The sequence below is a fragment of the Scyliorhinus torazame genome, chromosome 10 (genome assembly GCF_047496885.1).
Source record: "Scyliorhinus torazame isolate Kashiwa2021f chromosome 10, sScyTor2.1, whole genome shotgun sequence".
Taxonomy (NCBI): Eukaryota; Metazoa; Chordata; class Chondrichthyes; order Carcharhiniformes; family Scyliorhinidae; genus Scyliorhinus; species Scyliorhinus torazame.
Window position 1 is genome coordinate 53,406,771 of NC_092716.1, and position 27,526 is coordinate 53,434,296.

The following is a 27,526-nucleotide window of genomic DNA, read 5'->3' on the forward strand; positions in this document are numbered from 1 at the left end:
CAATCTAACTCACCCTCAGCATTCTATTGTCTCATTCTAACTCACCCTCAGCATTCTATTGTCCCAATCTAACTCACCCTCAGCACTCTATTGTCCCAATGTTACACACCCTCAGCATTCTATTGTCCTAATCTAACTCACCCTCAGCATTCTATTGACCCAATCTAACTCACCCTCAGCATTCTCTTGTCCCAATCTATCTGACCCTCAGAATTCTATTGTCTCAATCTAACTAACCCACAGCATTCTATTGTCCCAATCTATCTCACCCTCAGCATTCTATTGTCCCAATCTATCTCACCGTCAGCATTCTATTGTCTCAATCTAATTCACCCTCAGCATTCTATTGTCCTAATCTAACTCACCCTCAGCATTCTATTGTCCCAATCTAACTCACCCTCAGCATTCTCTTGTCCCAATCTATCTCACCCTCAGAATCCTATTGTCTCAATCTAACTCACCCACAGCATTCTATTGTCCCAATCTATCTCACCCTCTGCATTCTATTGTCCCAATCTAACTCACCCTCAGCATTCTCTTATCCCAATCTATCTCACCCTCAGCATTCTATTGTCCCAATCTAACTCACCCTCAGCATTCTATTGTCTCAATCTATCTCATCCTCAGAATTCTATTGTCTCAATCTAACTCACCCACAGCATTCTATTGTCCCAATCTATCTCACCCTCAGCATTCTATTGTCCCAATCTATCTCACCGTCAGCATTCTATTGCCCCAATCTATCTCACCCTCAGCATTCTATTGTCTCAATCTAACTCACCCTCAGCATTCTATTGTCCTAATCTAACTCACCCTCAGCATTCTGTTGTCCCAATCTAACTCACCCTCAGCATTCTCTTGTACCAATATATCTCACCCTCAGAATTCTATTGTCTCAATCTATCTCACCCTCAGCATTCTATTGTCACAATCTAACTCACCCTCAGCGTTCTATTGTCTCAATCTAACTCACGCTCAGCATTCTACTGTCCCAATCTCATGTACCCTCAACATTCTCTTGTCTCAATCTAACTCACGCTCAGCATCCTATTGTCTCAATCTAACTCACGCTCAGCATTCGATTGGCTCAATCTAACTCACCCACAGCATTCTATTGTCTCAACCTAACTCACCCTCAGCAATCTATTGTCTCAATCTAACTCACCCTCAGCATTCTATTGTCCCAATCTAACTCATCCTTAGCATTTTATTGTCTCAATCTAACTCACGCTCAGCATTCTATAGTCTCAATCGAACTCACGCTCAGCATTCTATTGTGTCAATCTAACTCACCCTCAGCATTCTATTGTGCAAATCTAACTCACCCTTGGCATTCTATTGTCTCAATCTAACTCACCCTCAGCACTCTTTTGTCCCAATGTTACTCACCCCCAGCATTCTATTGTCCCAATCTAACTCACCCTCAGCATTCCCTTGTGTCAATCTATCTCACCCTCAGAATTCTATTGTCTCAATCTAACACACCCACAGCATTCTATTGCCCCAATCTATCTCACCCTCAGAATTCTATTGTCTCAATCTAACACACCCACAGCATTCTATTGTCTCAATCTGACTCACGCTCAGCATTCTATTGTCCCAATCTATCTCACCCACAGCATTCTATTGTCCCAATCTATCTCACCCTCAGCATTCTATTGCCCCAATCTATCTCACCCTCAGCATTCTATTGTCTCAATCTAACTCACACTCATCATTCTATTGTCTCAATCTAACTCACCCTCAGCATTCTATTGTCCCAATCTAACTCACCCTCAGCATTCTCTTGTCCCTATCTATCTCACCCTCAGAATTCTATTGTCTCAATCTATCTCACCCACAGCATTCTATTGTCCCAATCTATCTCACCCTCAGCATTCAATTGTCTCAATCTAACTCACCCTCAGCATTCTATTGTCTCAATCTAACTCACCCTCAGCATTCTATTGTCTCAATCTATCTCACCATCAGCATTCGATTGTCACAATCTAACTCACCCTCAGCATTCTATTGTCTCAATCTAACTCACCCTCAGCGTTCTATTGTCTCAATCTAACTCACGCTCAGCATTCTACTGTCCCAATCTAACGCACCCTCAACATTCTCTTGTCTCAATCTAACTCATGCTCAGCATTCTATTGTCTCAATCTAACTCACGCTCAGCATTCGATTGGCTCAATCTAACTCACCCACAGCATTCTATTGTCTCAATCTAACTCACCCTCAGCAATCTATTGTCTCAATCTAACTCACCCTCAGCATTCTATTGTCCCAATCTAACTCACCCTTAGCATTCTATTGTCTCAATCTAACTCACGCTCAACATTCTATAGTCTCAATCGAACTCACGCTCAGCATTCTATTGTCTCAATCTAACTCACCTTCAGCATTCTATTGTGCAAATCTAACTCACCCTTGGCATTCTATTGTCTCAATCTAACTCACGCTCAGCATTCTATTGTCTCAATCTAACTCACCCTTAGCACACTATTGTCCCAATGTTACTCACCCTCAGCATTCAATTGTCCCAATCTAACTCACCCTCAGCATTCCCTTGTCCCAATCTATCTCACCCTCAGAATTCTATTGTCTCAATCTAACACACCCACAGCATTCTATTATCCCAATCTCTCTCACCCTCAGCATTCAATTGCCCCAATCTATCTCACCCTCAGCATTCTATTGTCTCAATCTAACTCACCCTCAGCATTCTATTGTCCCAATCTAACTCACCCTCAGCATTCTATTCTCTCAATCTAACTCACCCTCCGTATTCTATTGTCCCAATCTAACTCACCCTCAGCATTCTATTCTCTCAATCTAACTCACCCGCAGCATTCTATTGTCCCAATCTAACTCACCCTCAGCATGCTATTGTCCCAATCTAACTCACCCTCAGCATTCTATTGTCTCAATCTAACTCACGCTCAGCATTCTATTGTCTCAATCTAACTCACCCTCAGCAATCTATTGTCTCAATCTAACTCACCCTCAGCATTCTATTGTCCCAATCTAATTCACCCTCAGCATTCTATTGTCAAATCTAACTCACACTCAGCATTCTGTTGTCTCAATCTAACCAACGCTCAGCATTCTATTGTCTCAATATAACTCACCCTCAGCATTCTGTTGTCTCAATCTAACCAACGCTCAGCATTCTATTGTCTCAATTTAACTCACCTTCAGCATTCTATTGTTTCAATCTAACTCACGGTCAGCATTCTATTGTCTCAATCTAACTCACACTCAGCATTCTGTTGTCTCAATCTAACCAACGCTCAGCATTCTATTGTCTCAATCTAACTCACCTTCAGCATTCTATTGTCTAAATCGAACTCACCCTCAGCATTCTGTTGTCTCAATCTAACCAACGCTCAGCATTCTATTCTCTCAATTTAACTCACCTTCAGCATTCTATTGTTTCAATCTAACTCACGGTCAGCATTCTATTGTCTCAATCTAACTCACACTCAGCATTCTGTTGTCTCAATCTAACCAACGCTCAGCATTCTATTGTCCCAATCTAACTCACGCTCAGCATTCTATTGTCCCCTTCTAACTCATCCTCAGCATTCTGTTATCTCAATCTAACTCACCCTCCGCATTCTAATGTCTCAATCTAACTCACCCTCCGTATTCTATTGTCCCAATCTAACTCACCCTCAGCATTCTATTCTCTCAACCTAACTCACCCTCCGTATTCTATTGTCCCAAACTAACTCACCCTCAGCATTCTGTTCTCACAATCTAACTCACCCTCAGCTTTCTATTGTCCCAATCTAACTCACCCTCAACATTCTATTGTCCCAATCTAACTCACCTTCAGCATTCCATTGTCTCAATCAAACTCACCCTCAGCATTCTATTGTCCCAATCTAACTCACCCTCAGCATTCTATTGTCTCAATCTAACTCACCCTCAGCATTCTATTGTCTCAATCTAACTCACCCTCAGCATTCTATTGTCCCAATCTAACTCACCCTCAGCATTGTATTGCTTCAATCTAACTCACCCTCAGCATTCTATTGTCTCAATCTAACTCACCCTCCGTATTCTATTGTCCCAATCGAACTCACCCTCAGCATTCTATTCTCGCAATCTAACTCACCCTCCGTATTCTATTGTCCCAATCGAACTCACCCTCAGCATTCTTTTGTCCCAATCTAACTCACCCTCAGCATTCTATTGTCCCAATCTAACTCACCCTCAGCATTCTATTGTCTCAATCTAACTCACGCTCAGCATTCCATTGTCTCAATCTAACTCACGCTCATCATTCTATTGTCCCAATCTAACTCAGCCTCAGCATTCTGTTGTCTCAATCTAACTGACGCTCAGCATTCTATTGTCTCAATCTTACTCACCCTCAGCAATCTATTGTCTCAATCTAACTCACCCTCAGCATTATATTGTCCCAATCTAACTCACCCTCAGCATTCTATTGTCAAATCTAACTCACACTCAGCATTCTGTTGTCTCAATCTAACCAACGCTCAGCATTCTATTATCTCAATCTAACTCACACTCAGCAATCTATTGACTCAATCTAACTCACCCTCAGCAATCTATTGTCTCAAACTAACTCACCCTCAGCATTCTATTGTCTCAATCTAACTCACCCTCAGCATTCTATTGTCCCAATCTAACTCACCCTCAGCATTCTATTGTCAAATCTAACTCACACTCAGCATTCTGTTGTCTCAATCTAACCAACGCTCAGCATTCTATTGTCTCAATCTTACTCACCCTCAGCATTCTATTGTCTAAATCTAACTCACCCTCAGCATTCTATTGTCTCAATCGCACACACCCTCAGCATTCTATTGTCTCAATCTAACGCACCCTCAGGATTCTATTGTACCAATGAAACTCATCCTCAGCATTCTATTGTCCCCTTCTATCTCATCCTCAGCATTCTGTTATCTCAATCTAACTCACCCTCAGCATTCTATTCTCTCAACCTAACTCACCCTCCGTATTCTATTGTCCCAATCTAACTCACCCTCAACATTCTACTGTCCCAATCTAACTCACCCTCAGCATTCCATTGTCTCAATCAAACTCACGCTCAGCATTCTGTTGTCTCAATCTAACCAACGCTCAGCAGTCTATTGTCTCAATCTAACTCACCCTCAGCATTCTATTGTCCCAATCTAACTCACCCTCAGCATTCTGTTGTCTCAATCTAACCAACGCTCAGCATTCTAGTGTCTCAATCTAACTCACCCTCAGCATTCTATTGTCTCAATCTATCTCACCCTCAGCATTCTATTGTCACAATCTAACTCACCCTCAGCATTCTATTGTCTCAATCTATCTCACCCTCAGCATTCTATTGTCACAATCTAACTCACCCTCTGCGTTCTATTGTCTCAATCTAACTCACGCTCAGCATTCTACTGTCCCAATCTAACTCACCCTCAACATTCTCTTGTCTCAATCTAACTCACGCTCAGCATTCTACTGTCCCAATCTAACTCACCCTCAACATTCTCTTGTCTCAATCTAACTCACGCTCAGCATTCTATTGTCACAATCTAACTCACGCTCAGCATTCTATTGTCTCAATCTATCTCACCCTCAGCATTCTATTGTCACAATCTAACTCACCCTCAGCATTCTATTGTCTCAATCTATCTCACCCTCAGCATTCTATTGTCACAATCTAACTCACCCTCTGCGTTCTATTGTCTCAATCTAACTCACGCTCAGCATTCTACTGTCCCAATCTAACGCACCCTCAACATTCTCTTGTCGCAATCTAACTCACACTCAGCATTCCAATGTCCCAATCTAACTCACCCTCAGCATTCTATTGTCCCAATCTAACTCACCCTCAGCACTCTATTGTCCCAATGTTACACACCCTCAGCATTCTATTGTTCTAATCTAAATCACCCTCAGCAATCTATTGTTTCAATCTAACTCACCCTCAGCAATCTATTGTCTCAATCTAACTCACGCTCAGCATTCTATTGTCTCAATCTAACGCACCCTCAACATTCTCTTGTCTCAATCTAACTCACGCACAGCATTCTATTGTCTCAATCTAACTCACGCTCAGCATTCGATTGGCTCAATCCAACTCACCCACAGCATTCTATTGTCTCAATCTAACTCACCCTCAGCAATCTATTGTCTCAATCTAACTCACCCTCAGCATTCTATTGTCTCAATCTAACTCACGCTCAGCATTCTATTGTCTCAATCTAACTCACCCTCTGCATTCTATTGTCCCAATCTAACTCATCCTCAGCATTCTATTGTCTCAATCTAACTCACGCTCAGCATTCTATAGTCTCAATCTAACTCACGCTCAGCATTCTATTGTCTCAATCTAACTCACCATCAGCATTCTATTGTCTCAATCTAACTCACCCTCAGCATTCTATTGTTTCAATCTAACTCACACTCAGCATTATATTGTCCCAATCTAACTCACCCTTGGCATTCTATTGTCTCAATCTAACTCACGCTCAGCATTCTATTGTCTCAATCTAACTCACCCTCAGCATTCTATTGTCCCAATGTTACTCACCCTCAGCTTTCTATTGTCCTAATCTAACTCACCCTCAGCATTCTCTTGTCCCAATCTATCTCACCCTTAGAATTCTATTGTCTCAATCTAACTCACCCACAGCATTCTATTGTCCCCATCTATCTCACCCTCAGCATTCTATTGTCTCAATCTATCTCACCCTCAGCATTCTATTGCCCCAATCTATCTCACCCTCAGCATTCTATTGTCTCAATCTAACACACCCTCGGCATTCTATTGTCTCAATCTTACTCAGCCTCAGCATTCTATTGTCTCATTCTAACTCACCCTCAGCATTCTATTGTCTCAATCTAACGCACCCTCAGCATTCTATTGTCCCAATCTAACACACCCTCAGCATTCTATTGTCTCAATCTAACACACCCGCAGCATTCTATTGCCTCAATCTAACGCACCCTCAGCATTCTATTGTACCAATCTAACTCATCCTCAGCATTCTATTGTCCCCTTCTAACTCATCCTCAGCATTCTGTTGTCTCAATCTAACCAACGCTCAGCATTCTATTATCTCAATCTAACTCACACTCAGCAATCTATTGACTCAATCTAACTCACCCTCAGTAATCTATTGTCTCAAACTAACTCACCCTCAGCATTCTATTGTCTCAATCTAACTCACCCTCAGCATTCTATTGTCCCAATCTAACTCACCCTCAGCATTCTATTGTCAAATCTAACTCACACTCAGCATTCTGTTGTCTCAATCTAACCAACGCTCAGCATTCTATTGTCTCAATCTTACTCACCCTCAGCATTCTATTGTCTAAATCTAACTCACCCTCAGCTTTCTATTGTCTCAATCTCACACACCATCAGCATTCTATTGCCCCAATCTATCTCACCTTCAGCATTCTATTGTCAAATCTAACTCACACTCAGCATTCTGTTGTCTCAATCTAACTCACCCTCAGCATTCTATTGTCCCAATCTAACTCACCCTCAGCATTCTATTGTCAAATCTAACTCACACTCAGCATTCTATTGTCTCAATCTAACTCACCCTCAGCATTCTATTGTCCCAATCTAACTCACCCTCAGCATTCTATTGTCCCAATCTAACTCACCCTCAGCATTCTATTGTCAAATCTAACTCACACTCAGCATTCTGTTGTCTCAATCTAACCAACGCTCAGCATTCTATTGTCTCAATCTTACTCACCCTCAGCATTCTATTGTCTAAATCTAACTCACCCTCAGCTTTCTATTGTCTCAATCTCACACACCATCAGCATTCTATTGCCCCAATCTATCTCACCTTCAGCATTCTATTGTCAAATCTAACTCACACTCAGCATTCTGTTGTCTCAATCTAACTCACCCTCAGCATTCTATTGTCCCAATCTAACTCACCCTCAGCATTCTATTGTCAAATCTAACTCACACTCAGCATTCTATTGTCTCAATCTAACTCACCCTCAGCATTCTATTGTCCCAATCTAACTCACCCTCAGCATTCTATTGTCTCAATCTAACTCACCCTCAGCATTCTATTGTCAAATCTAACTCACACTCAGCATTCTGTTGTCTCAATCTAACCAACGCTCAGCATTGTATTGTCTCAATCTAACACACCCGCAGCATTCTATTGTCTCAATCTAACGCTCCCTCAGGATTCTATTGTACCAATGAAACTCATCCTCAGCATTCTATTGTCCCCTTCTATCTCATCCTCAGCATTCTGTTATCTCAATCTAACTCACCTTCCGCATTCTAATGTCTCAATCTAACTCACCCTCCGTATTCTATTGTCCCAATCTAACTCACCCTCAGCATTCTATTCTCTCAACCTAACTCACCCTCCGTATTCTATTGTCCCAAACTAACTCACCCTCAGCATTCTGTTCTCCCAATCTAACTCACCCTCAACATTCTATTGTCCCAATCTAACTCACCCTCAGCATTCCATTGTCTCAATCAAACTCACGCTCAGCATTCTATTGTCTCAATCTAACCAACGCTCAGCATTCTATTGTCTCAATCTAACTCACCCTCAGCATTCTATTGTCCCAATCTAACTCACCCTCAGCATTCTGTTGTCTCAATCTAACCAACGCTCAGCATTCTAGTGTCTCAATCTAACTCACCCTCAGCATTCTATTGTCTCAATCTATCTCACCCTCAGCATTCTATTGTCACAATCTAACTCACCCTCAGCATTCTATTGTCTCAATCTATCTCACCCTCAGCATTCTATTGTCACAATCTAACTCACCCTCTGCGTTCTATTGTCTCAATCTAACTCACGCTCAGCATTCTACTGTCCCAATCTAACGCACCCTCAAAATTCTCTTGTCGCAATCTAACTCACGCTCAGCATTCTATTGTCCCAATCTAACTCACCCTCAGCACTCTATTGTCCCAATGTTACACACCCTCAGCATTCTATTGTTCTAATCTAAATCACCCTCAGCATTCTATTGCCCCAATCTAACTCACCCTCAGCATTCTCTTGTCCCAATCTATCTCACCCTCAGAATTCTATTGTCTCAATCTAACTCACCCACAGCATTCTATTGTCCCAATCTATCTCACTCTCAGCATTCTATTGTCCCAATCTATCTCACCCTCAGCATTCTATTGCCCCAATCTATCTCACCCTCATCATTCTATTGTCTCAATCTAACTCACCCTCAGCATTCTATTGTCAAATCTAACTCACACTCAGCATTCTGTTGTCTCAATCTAACCAACGCTCAGCATTCTATTGTCTCAATTTATCTCACCCTCAGCATTCTATTGTCACAATCTAATTCACCCTCAGCATTCTATTGTCTCAATCTAACTCACCCTCAGCATTCTATTGTCCCAATCTAACTCACGCTCAGCATTCTACTGTCCCAATCTAACGCACCCTCAACATTCTCTTGTCTCAATCTAACTCAAGCTCAGCATTCTATTGTCTCAATCTAACTCACGCTCAGCATTCGATTGGCTCATTCTAACTCACCCACAGCATTCTATTGTCTCAATCAAACTCACGCTCAGCATTCTGTTGTCTCAATCTAACCAACGCTCAGCATTCTATTGTCTCAATCTAACTCACCCTCAGCATTCTATTGTCCCAATCTAACTCTCCCTCAGCATTCTGTTGTCTCAATCTAACCAACGCTCAGGATTCTAGTGTCTCAATCTAACTCACGCTCAGCATTCTATTGTCTCAATCTAAATCACCCTCAGCAATCTATTGTCTCAAACTAACTCACCCTCAGCAATCTATTGTTTCAATCTAACTCACCCTCAGCATTCTATTGTCTCAATCTAACGCACCCTCAACATTCTCTTGTCTCAATCTAACTCACGCACAGCATTCTATTGTCTCAATCTAACTCACGCTCAGCATTCGATTGGCTCAATCCAACTCACCCACAGCATTCTATTGTCTCAATCTAACTCACCCTCAGCAATCTATTGTCTCAATCTAACTCACCCTCTGCATTCTATTGTCCCAATCTAACTCATCCTCAGCATTCTATTGTCTCAATCTAACTCACGCTCAGCATTCTATAGTCTCAATCGAACTCACGCTCAGCATTCTATTGTCTCAATCTAACTCACCATCAGCATTCTATTGTCTCAATCTAACTCACCCTCAGCATTCTATTGTTTCAATCTAACTCACACTCAGCATTCTATTGTCCCAATCTAACTCACCCTTGGCATTCTATTGTCTCAATCTAACTCACGCTCAGCATTCTATTGTCTCAATCTAACTCACCCTCAGCATTCTATTGTCCCAATGTTACTCACCCTCAGCTTTCTATTGTCCTAATCTAACTCACCCTCAGCATTCTCTTGTCCCAATCTATCTCACCCTTAGAATTCTATTGTCTCAATCTAACTCACCCACAGCATTCTATTGTCCCCATCTATCTCACCCTCAGCATTCTATTGTCTCAATCTATCTCACCCTCAGCATTCTATTGCCCCAATCTATCTCACCCTCAGCATTCTATTGTCTCAATCTAACACACCCTCGGCATTCTATTGTCTCAATCTTACTCAGCCTCAGCATTCTATTGTCTCAATCTAACTCACCCTCAGCATTCTATTGTCTCAATCTAACGCACCCTCAGCATTCTATTGTCCCAATCTAACACACCCTCAGCATTCTATTGTCCCAATATATCTCACCTTCAGCATTCTATTGTCTCAATCTAACACACCCGCAGCATTCTATTGCCTCAATCTAACGCACCCTCAGCATTCTATTGTCCCCTTCTAACTCATCCTCAGCATTCTGTTATCTCAATCTAACTCACCCTCCGCATTCTAATGTCTCAATCTAACTCACCCTCCGTATTCTATTGTCCCAATCTAACTCACCCTCAGCATTCTATTCTCTCAACCTAACTCACTCTCCGTATTCTATTGTCCCAATCTAACTCACCCTCAGCATTCTATTCTCACAATCTAACTCACCCTCAGCTTTCTATTGTCCCAATATAACTCACCCTCAACATTCTATTGTCCCAATCTAACTCACCCTCAGCGTTCCATTGTCTCATTCAAACTCACGCTCAGCATTCAGTTGTCTCAATCTAACCAACGCTCAGCATTCTATTGTCTCAATCTAACTCACCCTCAGCATTATATTGTCCCAATCTAACTCACCCTCAGCGTTCCATTGTCTCATTCAAACTCACGCTCAGCATTCAGTTGTCTCAATCTAACCAACGCTCAGCATTCTATTGTCTCAATCTAACTCACACTCAGCATTCTATTGTCTCAATCTAACTCACCCTCAGCATTCTATTGTCCCAATGTAACTCACCCTCAGCATTCTGTTGTCTCAATCTAACCAACGCTCAGCATTCTATTGTCTCAATCTAACTCACGCTCAGCATTCTATTGTCTCAATCTAAATCACCCTCAGCAATCTATTGTCTCAAACTAACTCACCCTCAGCAATCTATTGTCTCAATCTAACTCACCCTCAGCATTCTATTGTCTCAATCTAACGCACCCTCAACATTCTCTTGTCTCAATCTAACTCACGCTCAGCATTCGATTGGCTCAATCTAACTCACCCACAGCATTCTATTGTCTCAATCTAACTCACCCTCAGCATTCTATTGTCCCAATCTAACTCACCCTTAGCATTCTATTGTCTCAATCTAACTCACCCACAGCATTCTATTGTCTCAATCTAACTCACCCACAGCATTCTATTGTCTCAATCTAACTCACCCACAGCATTCTATTGTCTCAATCTAACTCACCCACAGCATTCTATTGTCACAATCTAACTCACCCTCAGCATTCTATTGTCTCAATCTAACTCACCCTCAGCATTCTATTGTCTCAATCTAACTCACGCTCAGCAATCTATTGTCTCAATCTAACTCACCCACAGCATTCTATTGTCACAATCTAACTCACCCTCAGCATTCTATTGTCCCAATCTAACTCACCCTTAGCATTCTATTGTCTCAATCTAACTCACCCTCAGCAATCTATTGTCTCAATCTAAATCACCCTCAGCATTCTATTGTCCAAATCTAACTCACGCTCAGCATTCTATTGTCTCAATCTAACTCACCCTCAGCATTCTATTGTCTCAATCTAACTCACCCTCAGCATTCTATTCTCCCAATCTAACTCACCCTCTGCGTTCTATTGTCTCAATCTAACTCACACTCAGCATTCTATTGTCAAATCTAACTCACCCTCAGCATTCTGTTGTCTCAATCTAACCAACGCTCAGCATTCTAGTGTCTCAATCTAACTCACCCTCAGCATTCTATTGTCTCAATCTATCTCACCCTCAGCATTCTATTGTCACAATCTAACTCACCCTCAGCATTTTATTGTCTCAATCTAACTCACCCTCTGCGTTCTATTGTCTCAATCTAACTCACGCTCAGCATTCTACTGTCCCAATCTAACGCACCCTCAACATTCTCTTGTCTCAATCTAACTCACGCTCAGCAATCTATTGTCTCAATCTAATTCACCCTCAGCATTCTATTGTCCCAATCTAACTCACCCTTAGCATTCTATTGTCTCAATCAAACTCACCCTCAGCATTCTATTGTCTCAATCTAACTCACGCTCAGCATTCTATTGTCTCAATCTAAATCACCCCCAGCATTCTATTGTCACAATCTAACTCACCCTCAGCACTCTATTGTCCCAATGTTACACACCCTCAGCATTCTATTGTCCTAATCTAACTCACCCTCAGCATTCTATTGTCCGAATCTAACTCACCCTCAGCATTCTCTTGTCCCAATCTATCTCACCCTCAGAATTCTATTGTCTCAATCTAACTCACCCACAGCATTCTATTGTCCCAATCTATCTCACCCTCAGCATTCTATTGTCCCAATCTATCTCACCCTCAGTATTCTATTGCCCCAATCTATCTCACCCTCAGCATTCTATTGCCAAATCTAACTCACCCTCAGCATTCTGTTGTCTCAATCTAACCAACGCTCAGCATTCTATTGTCTCAATCTAACTCACCCGCAGCATTCTATTGTCTCAATCTATCTCACCATCAACATTCTATTGTCACAATCTAACTCACCCTCAGCATTCTATTGTCTCAATCTAACTCACCCTCAGCGTTCTATTGTCTCAATCTAATTCATGCTCAGCATTCTACTGTCCCAATCTAACGCACCCTCAACATTCTCTTGTCTCAATCTAACTCATGCTCAGCATTCTATTGTCTCAATCTAACTCACGCTCAGCATTCGATTGGCTCAATCTAACTCACCCGCAGCATTCTATTGTCTCAATCTAACTCACCCTCAGCATTCTATTGTCTCAATCTAACTCACACTCAGCATTCTATTGTCCCAATCCAACTCACCCTTGGCATTCTATTGTCTCAATCTAACTCACGCTCAGCATTCTATTGTCTCAATCTAACTCACCCTCAGCACTCTATTGTCCCAATGTTACTCACCCTCAGCATTCTATTGTCCTAATCTAACTGACCCTCCACATTCTATTGTCTCAATCTAAAACACCCACAGCATTCTATTGTCCCAATCTATCTCACCCTCAGCATTCTATTGTCCCAATCTATCTCACCCTCAGCATTCTATTGCCCCAATCTATCTCACCCTCAGCATTCTATTGTCTCAATCTAACTCACCCTCAGCATTCTATTGTCCTAATCTAACTCACCCTCAGCATTCTATTGTCCCAATCTAACTCACCCTCAGCATTCTCTTGTCCCAATCTATCTCAACCTCTGAATTCTATTGTCTCAATCTAACTCACCCACAGCATTCTATTGTCTCAATCTAACTCACCCTCAGCAATCTATTGTCTCAATCTAACTCACCCTCTGCATTCCATTGTCCCAATCTAACTCACCCTTAGCATTCTATTGTCTCAATCTAACTCACCCTCAGCAATCTATTGTCCCAATCTAACTCACCCTTAGCATTCTATTGTGTCAATCTAACTCACCCACAGCATTCTATTGTCTCAATCTAACTCACCCACAGCATTCTATTGTCTCAATCTAACTCACCCACAGCATTCTATTGTCTCAATCTAACTCACCCACAGCATTCTATTGTCACAAACTAACTCACCCTCAGCATTCTATTGTCTCAATCTAACTCACCCTTAGCATTCTATTGTCTCAATCTAACTCACGCTCAGCAATCTATTGTCTCAATCTAACTCACCCACAGCATTCTATTGTCACAATCTAACTCACCCTCAGCATTCTATTGTCCCAATCTAACTCACCCTTAGCATTCTATTGTCTCAATCTAACTCACCCTCAGCAATCTATTGTCTCAATCTAAATCACCCTCAGCATTCTATTGTCCAAATCTAACTCACGCTCAGCATTCTATTGTCTCAATCTAACTCACCCTCAGCATTCTATTGTCTCAATCTAACTCACCCTCAGCATTCTTTTCTCCCAATCTAACTCACCCTCTGCGTTCTATTGTCTCAATCTAACTCACACTCAGCATTCTATTGTCAAATCTAACTCACCCTCAGCATTCTGTTGTCTCAATCTGACCAACGCTCAGCATTCTAGTGTCTCAATCTAACTCACCCTCAGCATTCTATTGTCTCAATCTATCTCACCCTCAGCATTCTATTGTCACAATCTAACTCACCCTCAGCATTTTATTGTCTCAATCTAACTCACCCTCTGCGTTCTATTGTCTCAATCTAACTCACGCTCAGCATTCTACTGTCCCAATCTAACGCACCCTCAACATTCTCTTGTCTCAATCTAACTCACGCTCAGCATTCTATTGTCTCAATCTAACTCACCCTCAGCAATCTATTGTCTCAATCTAACTCACCCTCAGCATTCTATTGTCCCAATCTAACTCACCCTTAGCATTCTATTGTCTCAATCAAACTCACCCTCAGCATTCTATTGTCTCAATCTAACTCACGCTCAGCATTCTATTGTCTCAATCTAACTCACCCCCAGCATTCTATTGTCACAATCTAACTCACCCTCAGCACTCTATTGTCCCAATGTTACACACCCTCAGCATTCTATTGTCCTAATCTAACTCACCCTCAGCATTCTATTGTCCGAATCTAACTCACCCTCAGCATTCTCTTGTCCCAATCTATCTCACCCTCAGAATTCTATTGTCTCAATCTAACTCACCCACAGCATTCTATTGTCCCAATCTATCTCACCCTCAGCATTCTATTGTCCCAATCTATCTCACCCTCAGTATTCTATTGCCCCAATCTATCTCACCCTCAGCATTCTATTGCCAAATCTAACTCACCCTCAGCATTCTGTTGTCTCAATCTAACCAACGCTCAGCATTCTATTGTCTCAATCTAACTCACCCTCAGCATTCTATTGTCTCAATCTATCTCACCATCAACATTCTATTGTCCCAATCTATCTCACCCTCAGCATTCTATTGCCCCAATCTATCTCACCATCAGCATTCTATTGTCTCAATCTAACACACCCTCATCATTTTATTTTCTCAATCTAACGCACCCTCAGCATTCTATTGTACCAATCTAACTCATCCTCAGCATTCTATTGTCCCCTTCTAACTCATCCTCAGCATTCTGTTATCTCAATCTAACTCACCTTCCGCATTCTATTGTCTCAATCTAACTCACCCTCCGTATTCTATTGTCCCAATCTAACTCACCCTCTGCGTTCTATTGTCTCAATCTAACTCACGCTCAGCATTCTACTGTCCCAATCTAACGCACCCTCAACATTCTCTTGTCTCAATCTAACTCACGCTCAGCAATCTATTGTCTCAATCTAACTCACCCTCAGCATTCTATTGTCCCAATCTAACTCACCCTTAGCATTCTATTGTCTCAATCAAACTCACCCTCAGCATTCTATTGTCTCAATCTAACTCACGCTCAGCATTCTATTGTCTCAATCTAAATCACCCCCAGCATTCTATTGTCACAATCTAACTCACCCTCAGCACTCTATTGTCCCAATGTTACACACCCTCAGCATTCTATTGTCCTAATCTAACTCACCCTCAGCATTCTATTGTCCGAATCTAACTCACCCACAGCATTCTATTGTCCCAATCTATCTCACCCTCAGCATTCTATTGTCCCAATCTATCTCACCCTCAGTATTCCATTGCCCCAATCTATCTCACCCTCAGCATTCTATTGCCAAATCTAACTCACCCTCAGCATTCTGTTGTCTCAATCTAACCAACGCTCAGCATTCTATTGTCTCAATCTATCTCACCATCAACATTCTATTGTCACAATCTAACTCACCCTCAGCATTCTATTGTCTCAATCTAACTCACCCTCAGCGTTCTATTGTCTCAATCTAATTCATGCTCAGCATTCTACTGTCCCAATCTAACGCACCCTCAACATTCTCTTGTCTCAATCTAACTCATGCTCAGCATTCTATTGTCTCAATCTAACTCACGCTCAGCATTCGATTGGCTCAATCTAACTCACCCGCAGCATTCTATTGTCTCAATCTAACTCACCCTCAGCATTCTATTGTCTCAATCTAACTCACACTCAGCATTCTATTGTCCCAATCCAACTCACCCTTGGCATTCTATTGTCTCAATCTAACTCACGCTCAGCATTCTATTGTCTCAATCTAACTCACCCTCAGCACTCTATTGTCCCAATGTTACTCACCCTCAGCATTCTATTGTCCTAATCTAACTGACCCTCCACATTCTATTGTCTCAATCTAAAACACCCACAGCATTCTATTGTCCCAATCTATCTCACCCTCAGCATTCTATTGTCCCAATCTATCTCACCCTCAGCATTCTATTGCCCCAATCTATCTCACCCTCAGCATTCTATTGTCTCAATCTAACTCACCCTCAGCATTCTATTGTCCTAATCTAACTCACCCTCAGCATTCTATTGTCCCAATCTAACTCACCCTCAGCATTCTCTTGTCCCAATCTATCTCAACCTCTGAATTCTATTGTCTCAATCTAACTCACCCACAGCATTCTATTGTCTCAATCTAACTCACCCTCAGCAATCTATTGTCTCAATCTAACTCACCCTCTGCATTCCATTGTCCCAATCTAACTCACCCTTAGCATTCTATTGTCTCAATCTAACTCACCCTCAGCAATCTATTGTCCCAATCTAACTCACCCTTAGCATTCTATTGTGTCAATCTAACTCACCCACAGCATTCTATTGTCTCAATCTAACTCACCCACAGCATTCTATTGTCTCAATCTAACTCACCCACAGCATTCTATTGTCTCAATCTAACTCACCCACAGCATTCTATTGTCACAAACTAACTCACCCTCAGCATTCTATTGTCTCAATCTAACTCACCCTTAGCATTCTATTGTCTCAATCTAACTCACGCTCAGCAATCTATTGTCTCAATCTAACTCACCCACAGCATTCTATTGTCACAATCTAACTCACCCTCAGCATTCTATTGTCCCAATCTAACTCACCCTTAGCATTCTATTGTCTCAATCTAACTCACCCTCAGCAATCTATTGTCTCAATCTAAATCACCCTCAGCATTCTATTGTCCAAATCTAACTCACGCTCAGCATTCTATTGTCTCAATCTAACTCACCCTCAGCATTCTATTGTCTCAATCTAACTCACCCTCAGCATTCTTTTCTCCCAATCTAACTCACCCTCTGCGTTCTATTGTCTCAATCTAACTCACACTCAGCATTCTATTGTCAAATCTAACTCACCCTCAGCATTCTGTTGTCTCAATCTGACCAACGCTCAGCATTCTAGTGTCTCAATCTAACTCACCCTCAGCATTCTATTGTCTCAATCTATCTCACCCTCAGCATTCTATTGTCACAATCTAACTCACCCTCAGCATTTTATTGTCTCAATCTAACTCACCCTCTGCGTTCTATTGTCTCAATCTAACTCACGCTCAGCATTCTACTGTCCCAATCTAACGCACCCTCAACATTCTCTTGTCTCAATCTAACTCACGCTCAGCATTCTATTGTCTCAATCTAACTCACCCTCAGCAATCTATTGTCTCAATCTAACTCACCCTCAGCATTCTATTGTCCCAATCAAACTCACCCTTAGCATTCTATTGTCTCAATCAAACTCACCCTCAGCATTCTATTGTCTCAATCTAACTCACGCTCAGCATTCTATTGTCTCAATCTAACTCACCCCCAGCATTCTATTGTCACAATCTAACTCACCCTCAGCACTCTATTGTCCCAATGTTACACACCCTCAGCATTCTATTGTCCTAATCTAACTCACCCTCAGCATTCTATTGTCCGAATCTAACTCACCCTCAGCATTCTCTTGTCCCAATCTATCTCACCCTCAGAATTCTATTGTCTCAATCTAACTCACCCACAGCATTCTATTGTCCCAATCTATTTCACCCTCAGCATTCTATTGTCCCAATCTATCTCACCCTCAGTATTCTATTGCCCCAATCTATCTCACCCTCAGCATTCTATTGCCAAATCTAACTCACCCTCAGCATTCTGTTGTCTCAATCTAACCAACGCTCAGCATTCTATTGTCTCAATCTAACTCACCCTCAGCATTCTATTGTCTCAATCTATCTCACCATCAACATTCTATTGTCCCAATCTATCTCACCCTCAGCATTCTATTGCCCCAATCTATCTCACCATCAGCATTCTATTGTCTCAATCTAACACACCCTCATCATTCTATTTTCTCAATCTAACGCACCCTCAGCATTCTATTGTACCAATCTAACTCATCCTCAGCATTCTATTGTCCCCTTCTAACTCATCCTCAGCATTCTGTTATCTCAATCTAACTCACCTTCCGCATTCTATTGTCTCAATCTAACTCACCCTCCGTATTCTATTGTCCCAATCTAACTCACCCTCAGCATTCTATTCTCTCAACCTAACTCACCCATCGTATTCTATTGTCCCAATCTAACTCACCCTCAGCATTCTATTCTCACAATCTAACTCACCCTCAGCTTTCTATTGTCCCAATCTAACTCACCCTCAGCATTCTATTGTCCCAATCTAACTCACCCTCAGCATTCCATTGTCTCAATCTAACTCACGCTCAGCATTCTGTTGTCTCAATCTAACCAACGCTCAGCATTCTATTGTCTCAATCTAACTCACCCTCAGCATTCTATTGTCCCAATCTAACTCACCCTCAGCATTCTGTTGTCTCAATCTAACCAACGCTCAGCATTCTATTGTCTCAATCTAACTCACCCTCAGCATTCTATTGTCTCAATCTATCTCACCATCAGCATTCTATTGTCACAATCTAACTCACCCTTAGCATTCTATTGTCTCAATCTATCTCACCATCAGCATTCTATTGTCACAATCTAACTCACCCTCAGCGTTCTACTGTCTCAATCTAACTCACGCTCAGCATTCTACTGTCCCAATCTAACGCACCCTCAACATTCTCTTGTCTCAATCTAACTCACACTCAGCATTCTATTGTCTTAATCTAACTCACGCTCAGCATGCTATTGTCTCAATCTAACTCACCCTCAGCATTCTATTGTCTCAATCTAACTCACGCTCAGCATTCTATAGTCTCAATCGAACTCACGCTCAGCATTCTATTGTCTCAATCTAACTCACCCTCAGCATTCTACTGTCTAAATCTAACTCACCCTCAGCATTCTATTGTCCCAATCTAACTCACACTTAGCATTCTATTGTCTCAATCTAACTCACCCTCAGCATTCTATTGTCTCAATCTAACTCACGCTCAGCATTCTATAGTCTCAATCGAACTCACGCTCAGCATTCTATTGTCTCAATCTAACTCACCCTCAGCATTCTATTGTCCCAATCTAACTCACCCTCAGCATTCTATTGTCCCAATCTATCTCACCCTCAGTATTCTATTGCCCCAATCTATCTCACCCTCAGCATTCTATTGCCAAATCTAACTCACCCTCAGCATTCTGTTGTCTCAATCTAACCAACGCTCAGCATTCTATTGTCTCAATCTAACTCACCCTCAGCATTCTATTGTCTCAATCTATCTCACCATCAACATTCTATTGTCACAATCTAACTCACCCTCAGCATTCTATTGTCTCAATCTAACTCACCCTCAGCGTTCTATTGTCTCAATCTAATTCATGCTCAGCATTCTACTGTCCCAATCTAACGCACCCTCAACATTCTCTTGTCTCAATCTAACTCACGCTCAGCATTCTATTGTCTCAATCTAACTCACGCTCACCATTCGATTGGCTCAATCTAACTCACCCGCAGCATTCTATTGTCTCAATCTAACTCACCCTCAGCATTCTATTGTCTCAATCTAACTCACACTCAGCATTCTATTGTCCCAATCCAACTCACCCTTGGCATTCTATTGTCTCAATCTAACTCACGCTCAGCATTCTATTGTCTCAATCTAACTCACCCTCAGCACTCTATTGTCCCAATGTTACTCACCCTCAGCATTCTATTGTCCTAATCTAACTGACCCTCCACATTCTATTGTCTCAATCTAAAACACCCACAGCATTCTATTGTCCCAATCTATCTCACCCTCAGCATTCTATTGTCCCAATCTATCTCACCCTCAGCATTCTATTGCCCCAATCTATCTCACCCTCAGCATTCTATTGTCTCAATCTAACTCACCCTCAGCATTCTATTGTCCTAATCTAACTCACCCTCAGCATTCTATTGTCCCAATCTAACTCACCCTCAGCATTCTCTTGTCCCAATCTATCTCAACCTCTGAATTCTACTGTCTCAATCTAACTCACCCACAGCATTCTATTGTCTCAATCTAACTCACCCTCAGCAATCTATTGTCTCAATCTAACTCACCCTCTGCATTCCATTGTCCCAATCTAACTCACCCTTAGCATTCTATTGTCTCAATCTAACTCACCCTCAGCATTCTATTGTCTCAATCTAACTCACGCTCAGCATTCTATAGTCTCAATCGAACTCACGCTCAGCATTCTATTGTCTCAATCTAACTCACCCTCAGCATTCTATTGTCTCAATCTAACTCACCCTCAGCATTCTATTGTCTCAATCTAACTCACACTCAGCATTCTATTGTCCCAATCTAACTCACCCTTGGCATTCTATTGTCTCAATCTAACTCACGCTCAGCATTCTATTGTCTCAATCTAACGCACCCACAGCATTCTATTGTCCCAATCTATCTCACCCTCAGCATTCTATTGTCCCAATCTATCTCAACCTCAGCATTCTATTGCCCCAATCTATCTCACCCTCAGCATTCTATTGTCTCAATCTAACTCACCCTCAGCATTCTATTGTCCTAATCTAACTCACCCTCAGCATTCTATTGTCCCAATCTAACTCTCCCTCAGCATTCTCTTGTCCCAATCTATCTCACCCTCAGAATTCTATTGTCTCAATCTAACTCACCCACAGCATTCTATTGTCCCAATCTATCTCACCCTCAGCATTCTATTGTCCCAATCTATCTCACCCTCAGCATTCTATTGCCCCAATCTATCTCACCATCAGCATTCTATTGTCTCAATCTAACACACCCTCATCATTCTATTTTCTCAATCTAACGCACCCTCAGCATTCTATTGTACCAATCTAACTCATCCTCAGCATTCTATTGTCCCCTTCTAACTCATCCTCAGCATTCTGTTATCTCAATCTAACTCACCTTCCGCATTCTATTGTCTCAATCTAACTCACCCTCCGTATTCTATTGTCCCAATCTAACTCACCCTCAGCATTCTATTCTCTCAACCTAACTCACCCTTCGTATTCTATTGTCCCAATCTAACTCACCCTCAGCATTCTATTCTCACAATCTAACTCACCCTCAGCATTCTATTGTCTCAATCTAATTCACCTTCAGCATTCTATTGTCCCAATCTAACTCACCCTCAGCATTCTGTTGTCTCAATCTAACCAACGCTCAGCATTCTATTGTCTCAATCTAACTCACCCTCAGCATTCTATTGTCTCAATCTAACTCACCCTCAGCATTCTATTGTCTCAATCTAACTCACACTCAGCATTCTATTGTCCCAATCTAACTCACCCTTGGCATTCTATTGTCTCAATCTAACTCACGCTCAGCATTCTATTGTCTCAATCTAACGCACCCACAGCATTCTATTGTCCCAATCTATCTCACCCTCAGCATTCCATTGTCCCAATCTATCTCAACCTCAGCATTCTATTGCCCCAATCTATCTCACCCTCAGCATTCTATTGTCTCAATCTAACTCACCCTCAGCATTCTATTGTCCTAATCTAACTCACCCTCAGCATTCTATTGTCCCAATCTAACTCTCCCTCAGCATTCTCTTGTCCCAATCTATCTCACCCTCAGAATTCTATTGTCTCAATCTAACTCACCCACAGCATTCTATTGTCCCAATCTATCTCACCCTCAGCATTCTATTGTCCCAATCTATCTCACCCTCAGCATTCTATTGCCCCAATCTATCTCACCATCAGCATTCTATTTTCTCAATCTAACGCACCCTCAGCATTCTATTGTCCCAATCTAACTCACCCTCAGCATTCTATTGTCCCCTTCTAACTCATCCTCAGCATTCTGTTATCTCAATCTAACTCACCTTCCGCATTCTATTGTCTCAATCTAACTCACCCTCCGTATTCTATTGTCCCAATCTAACTCACCCTCAGCATTCTATTCTCTCAACCTAACTCACCCTTCGTATTCTATTGTCCCAATCTAACTCACCCTCAGCATTCTATTCTCACAATCTAACTCACCCTCAGCTTTCTATTGTCCCAATCTAACTCACCCTCAGCATTCTATTGTCCCAATCTAACTCACCCTCAGCATTCCATTGTCTCAATCTAACTCACGCTCAGCATTCTGTTGTCTCAATCTAACCAACGCTCAGCATTCTATTGTCTCAATCTAACTCACCCTCAGCATTCTATTGTCCCAATCTAACTCACCCTCAGCATTCTGTTGTCTCAATCTAACCAACGCTCAGCATTCTATTGTCTCAATCTAACTCACCCTCAGCATTCTATTGTCTCAATCTATCTCACCATCAGCATTCTATTGTCACAATCTAACTCACCCTTAGCATTCTATTGTCTCAATCTATCTCACCATCAGCATTCTATTGTCACAATCTAACTCACCCTCAGCGTTCTACTGTCTCAATCTAACGCACCCTCAACATTCTCTTGTCTCAATCTAACTCACACTCAGCATTCTATTGTCTTAATCTAACTCACGCTCAGCATGCTATTGTCTCAATCTAACTCACCCTCAGCATTCTATTGTCTCAATCTAACTCACGCTCAGCATTCTATAGTCTCAATCGAACTCACGCTCAGCATTCTATTGTCTCAATCTAACTCACCCTCAGCATTCTACTGTCTCAATCTAACTCACCCTCAGCATTCTATTGTCCCAATCTAACTCACACTTAGCATTCTATTGTCTCAATCTAACTCACCCTCAGCATTCTATTGTCTCAATCTAACTCACGCTCAGCATTCTATAGTCTCAATCGAACTCACGCTCAGCATTCTATTGTCTCAATCTAACTCACCCTCAGCATTCTATTGTCCCAATCTAACTCACCCTCAGCATTCCATTGTCTCAATCTAACTCACGCTCAGCATTCTGTTGTCTCAATCTAACCAACGCTCAGCATTCTATTGTCTCAATCTAACTCACCCTCAGCATTCTATTGTCCCAATCTAACTCACCCTCAGCATTCTGTTGTCTCAATCTAACCAACGCTCAGCATTCTATTGTCTCAATCTAACTCACCCTCAGCATTCTATTGTCTCAATCTAACTCACCCTCAGCATTCTATTGTCTCAATCTAACTCACACTCAGCATTCTATTGTCCCAATCTAACTCACCCTTGGCATTCTATTGTCTCAATCTAACTCACGCTCAGCATTCTATTGTCTCAATCTAACGCACCCACAGCATTCTATTGTCCCAATCTATCTCACCCTCAGCATTCTATTGTCCCAATCTATCTCAACCTCAGCATTCTATTGCCCCAATCTATCTCACCCTCAGCATTCTATTGTCTCAATCTAACTCACCCTCAGCATTCTATTGTCCTAATCTAACTCACCCTCAGCATTCTATTGTCCCAATCTAACTCTCCCTCAGCATTCTCTTGTCCCAATCTATCTCACCCTCAGAATTCTATTGTCTCAATCTAACTCACCCACAGCATTCTATTGTCCCAATCTATCTCACCCTCAGCATTCTATTGTCCCAATCTATCTCACCCTCAGCATTCTATTGCCCCAATCTATCTCACCATCAGCATTCTATTGTCTCAATCTAACACACCCTCATCATTCTATTTTCTCAATCTAACGCACCCTCAGCATTCTATTGTACCAATCTAACTCATCCTCAGCATTCTATTGTCCCCTTCTAACTCATCCTCAGCATTCTGTTATCTCAATCTAACTCACCTTCCGCATTCTATTGTCTCAATCTAACTCACCCTCCGTATTCTATTGTCCCAATCTAACTCACCCTCAGCATTCTATTCTCTCAACCTAACTCACCCTTCGTATTCTATTGTCCCAATCTAACTCACCCTCAGCATTCTATTCTCACAATCTAACTCACCCTCAGCTTTCTATTGTCCCAATCTAACTCACCCTCAGCATTCTATTGTCCCAATCTAACTCACCCTCAGCATTCCATTGTCTCAATCTAACTCACGCTCAGCATTCTGTTGTCTCAATCTAACCAACGCTCAGCATTCTATTGTCTCAATCTAACTCACCCTCAGCATTCTATTGTCCCAATCTAACTCACCCTCAGCATTCTGTTGTCTCAATCTAACCAACGCTCAGCATTCTATTGTCTCAATCTAACTCACCCTCAGCATTCTATTGTCTCAATCTATCTCACCATCAGCATTCTATTGTCACAATCTAACTCACCCTTAGCATTCTATTGTCTCAATCTATCTCACCATCAGCATTCTATTGTCACAATCTAACTCACCCTCAGCGTTCTACTGTCTCAATCTAACTCACGCTCAGCATTCTACTGTCCCAATCTAACGCACCCTCAACATTCTCTTGTCTCAATCTAACTCACACTCAGCATTCTATTGTCTTAATCTAACTCACGCTCAGCATGCTATTGTCTCAATCTAACTCACCCTCAGCATTCTATTGTCTCAATCTAACTCACGCTCAGCATTCTATAGTCTCAATCGAACTCACGCTCAGCATTCTATTGTCTCAATCTAACTCACCCTCAGCATTCTACTGTCTCAATCTAACTCAGCCTCAGCATTCTATTGTCCCAATCTAACTCACACTTAGCATTCTATTGTCTCAATCTAACTCACCCTCAGCATTCTATTGTCTCAATCTAACTCACGCTCAGCATTCTATAGTCTCAATCGAACTCACGCTCAGCATTCTATTGTCTCAATCTAACTCACCCTCAGCATTCTATTGTCCCAATCTAACTCACCCTCAGCATTCTATTGTCTTAATCTAACTCACGCTCAGCATTCTATTGTCTCAATCTAACTCACCCTCAGCATTCTATTGTCCCAATCTATCTCACCCTCAGCACTCTATTGTCCCAATGTTACTCACCCTCAGCATTCTATTGTCCTAATCTAACTCACCCTCAGCATTCTATTGTCCCAATCTAACTCACCCTCAGCATTCTCTTGTCCCAATCTATCTCACCCTCAGAATTCTATTGTCTCAATCTAACTCACCCACAGCATTCTATTGTCCCAATCTATCTCACCCTCAGCATTCTATTGTCCCAATCTATCTCACCCTCAGCATTCTATTGCCCCAATCTATCTCACCCTCAGCATTCTATTGTCTCAATCTAACTCACCCTCAGCATTGTATTGTCCTAATCTAACTCACCCTCAGCATTCTATTGTCCCAATCTAACTCACCTCAGCATTCTCTTGTCCCAATCTATCTCACCCTCAGAATTCTATTGTCTCAATCTAACTCACCCACAGCATTCTATTGTCCCAATCTATCTCACCCTCAGCATTCTATTGCCCCAATCTATCTCACCCTCAGCGTTCTATTGTCTCAATCTAACACACCCTCGGCATTCTATTGTCTCAATCTTACTCACCCTCAGCATTCTATTGTCTCAATCTAACGCACCCTCAGCATTCTATTGTCTCAATCTAACACACCCTTAGCATTCTATTGTCTCAATCTAACGCACCCTCAGCATTCTATTGTACCAATCTAACTCATCCTCAGCATTCTATTGTCCCCTTCTAACTCATCCTCAGCATTCTGTTATCTCAATCTAACTCACCCTCAGCATTGCATTGTCCCAATCTAAATCACACTCAGCATTCTATTGTCTCAACCTAACTCACCCTCCGTATTAGAACATAGAACATAGAACAATACAGCGCATTACAGGCCCTTCGGCCCACGATGTTGCACCAAAACAAAATCCATCTAACCTACACTATGCCATTATCATCCATATGTTTATCCAATAAACTTTTAAATGCCCTCAATGTTGGCGGGTTCACTACTGTAGCAGGTAGGGCATTCCACGGCCTCACTACTCTTTGCGTAAAGAACCTACCTCTGACCTCTGTCCTATATCTATTACCCCTCAGTTTAAAGTTATGTCCCCTCGTGCCAGCCATTTCCATCCATGGGAGAAGGCTCTCACTGTCCACCCTATCCAACCCCCTGATCATTTTGTATGCCTCTATTAAGTCTCCTCTTAACCTTCTTCTCTCCAACAAAAACAACCTCAAGTCCATCAGCCTTTCCTCATAAGATTTTCCCTCCATACCAGGCAACATCCTGGTAAATCTCCTCTGCACCCGCTCCAAAGCCTCCACGTCCTTCCTATAATGCGGTGACCAGAACTGTACGCAATACTCCAAATGCGGCCGTACCAGAGTTCTGTACAGCTGCAACATGACCTCCCGACTCCGGAACTCAATCCCTCTACCAATAAAGGCCAACACTCCATAGGCCTTCTTCACAACCCTATCAACCTGGGTGGCAATTTTAGGGATCTATGTACATGGACACCTAGATCCCTCTCCTCATCCACACTTTCAAGAACTTTACCATTAGCCAATTATTCCGCATTCCTGTTATTCCTTCCAAAGTGAATCACCTCACACTTCTCTACATTAAACTCCATTTGCCACCTCTCAGCCCAGCTCTGCAGCTTATCTATATCCCTCTGTAACCTGCTACATCCTTCCACACTATCGACAACACCACCGACTTTAGTATCGTCTGCAAATTTACTCACCCACCCTTCTGCGCCTTCCTCTAGGTCATTGATAAAAATGACAAACAGCAACGGCCCCAGAACAGATCCTTGTGGTACTCCACTTGTGACTGTACTCCATTCTGAACATTTCCCATCAACCACCACCCTCTGTCTTCTTTCAGCTAGCCAATTTCTGATCCACATCTCTATATCACCCTCAATCCCCAGCCTCCGTATTTTTTGCAATAGCCTACCGTGGGGAACCTTATCAAACGCTTTGCTGAAATCCATATAAC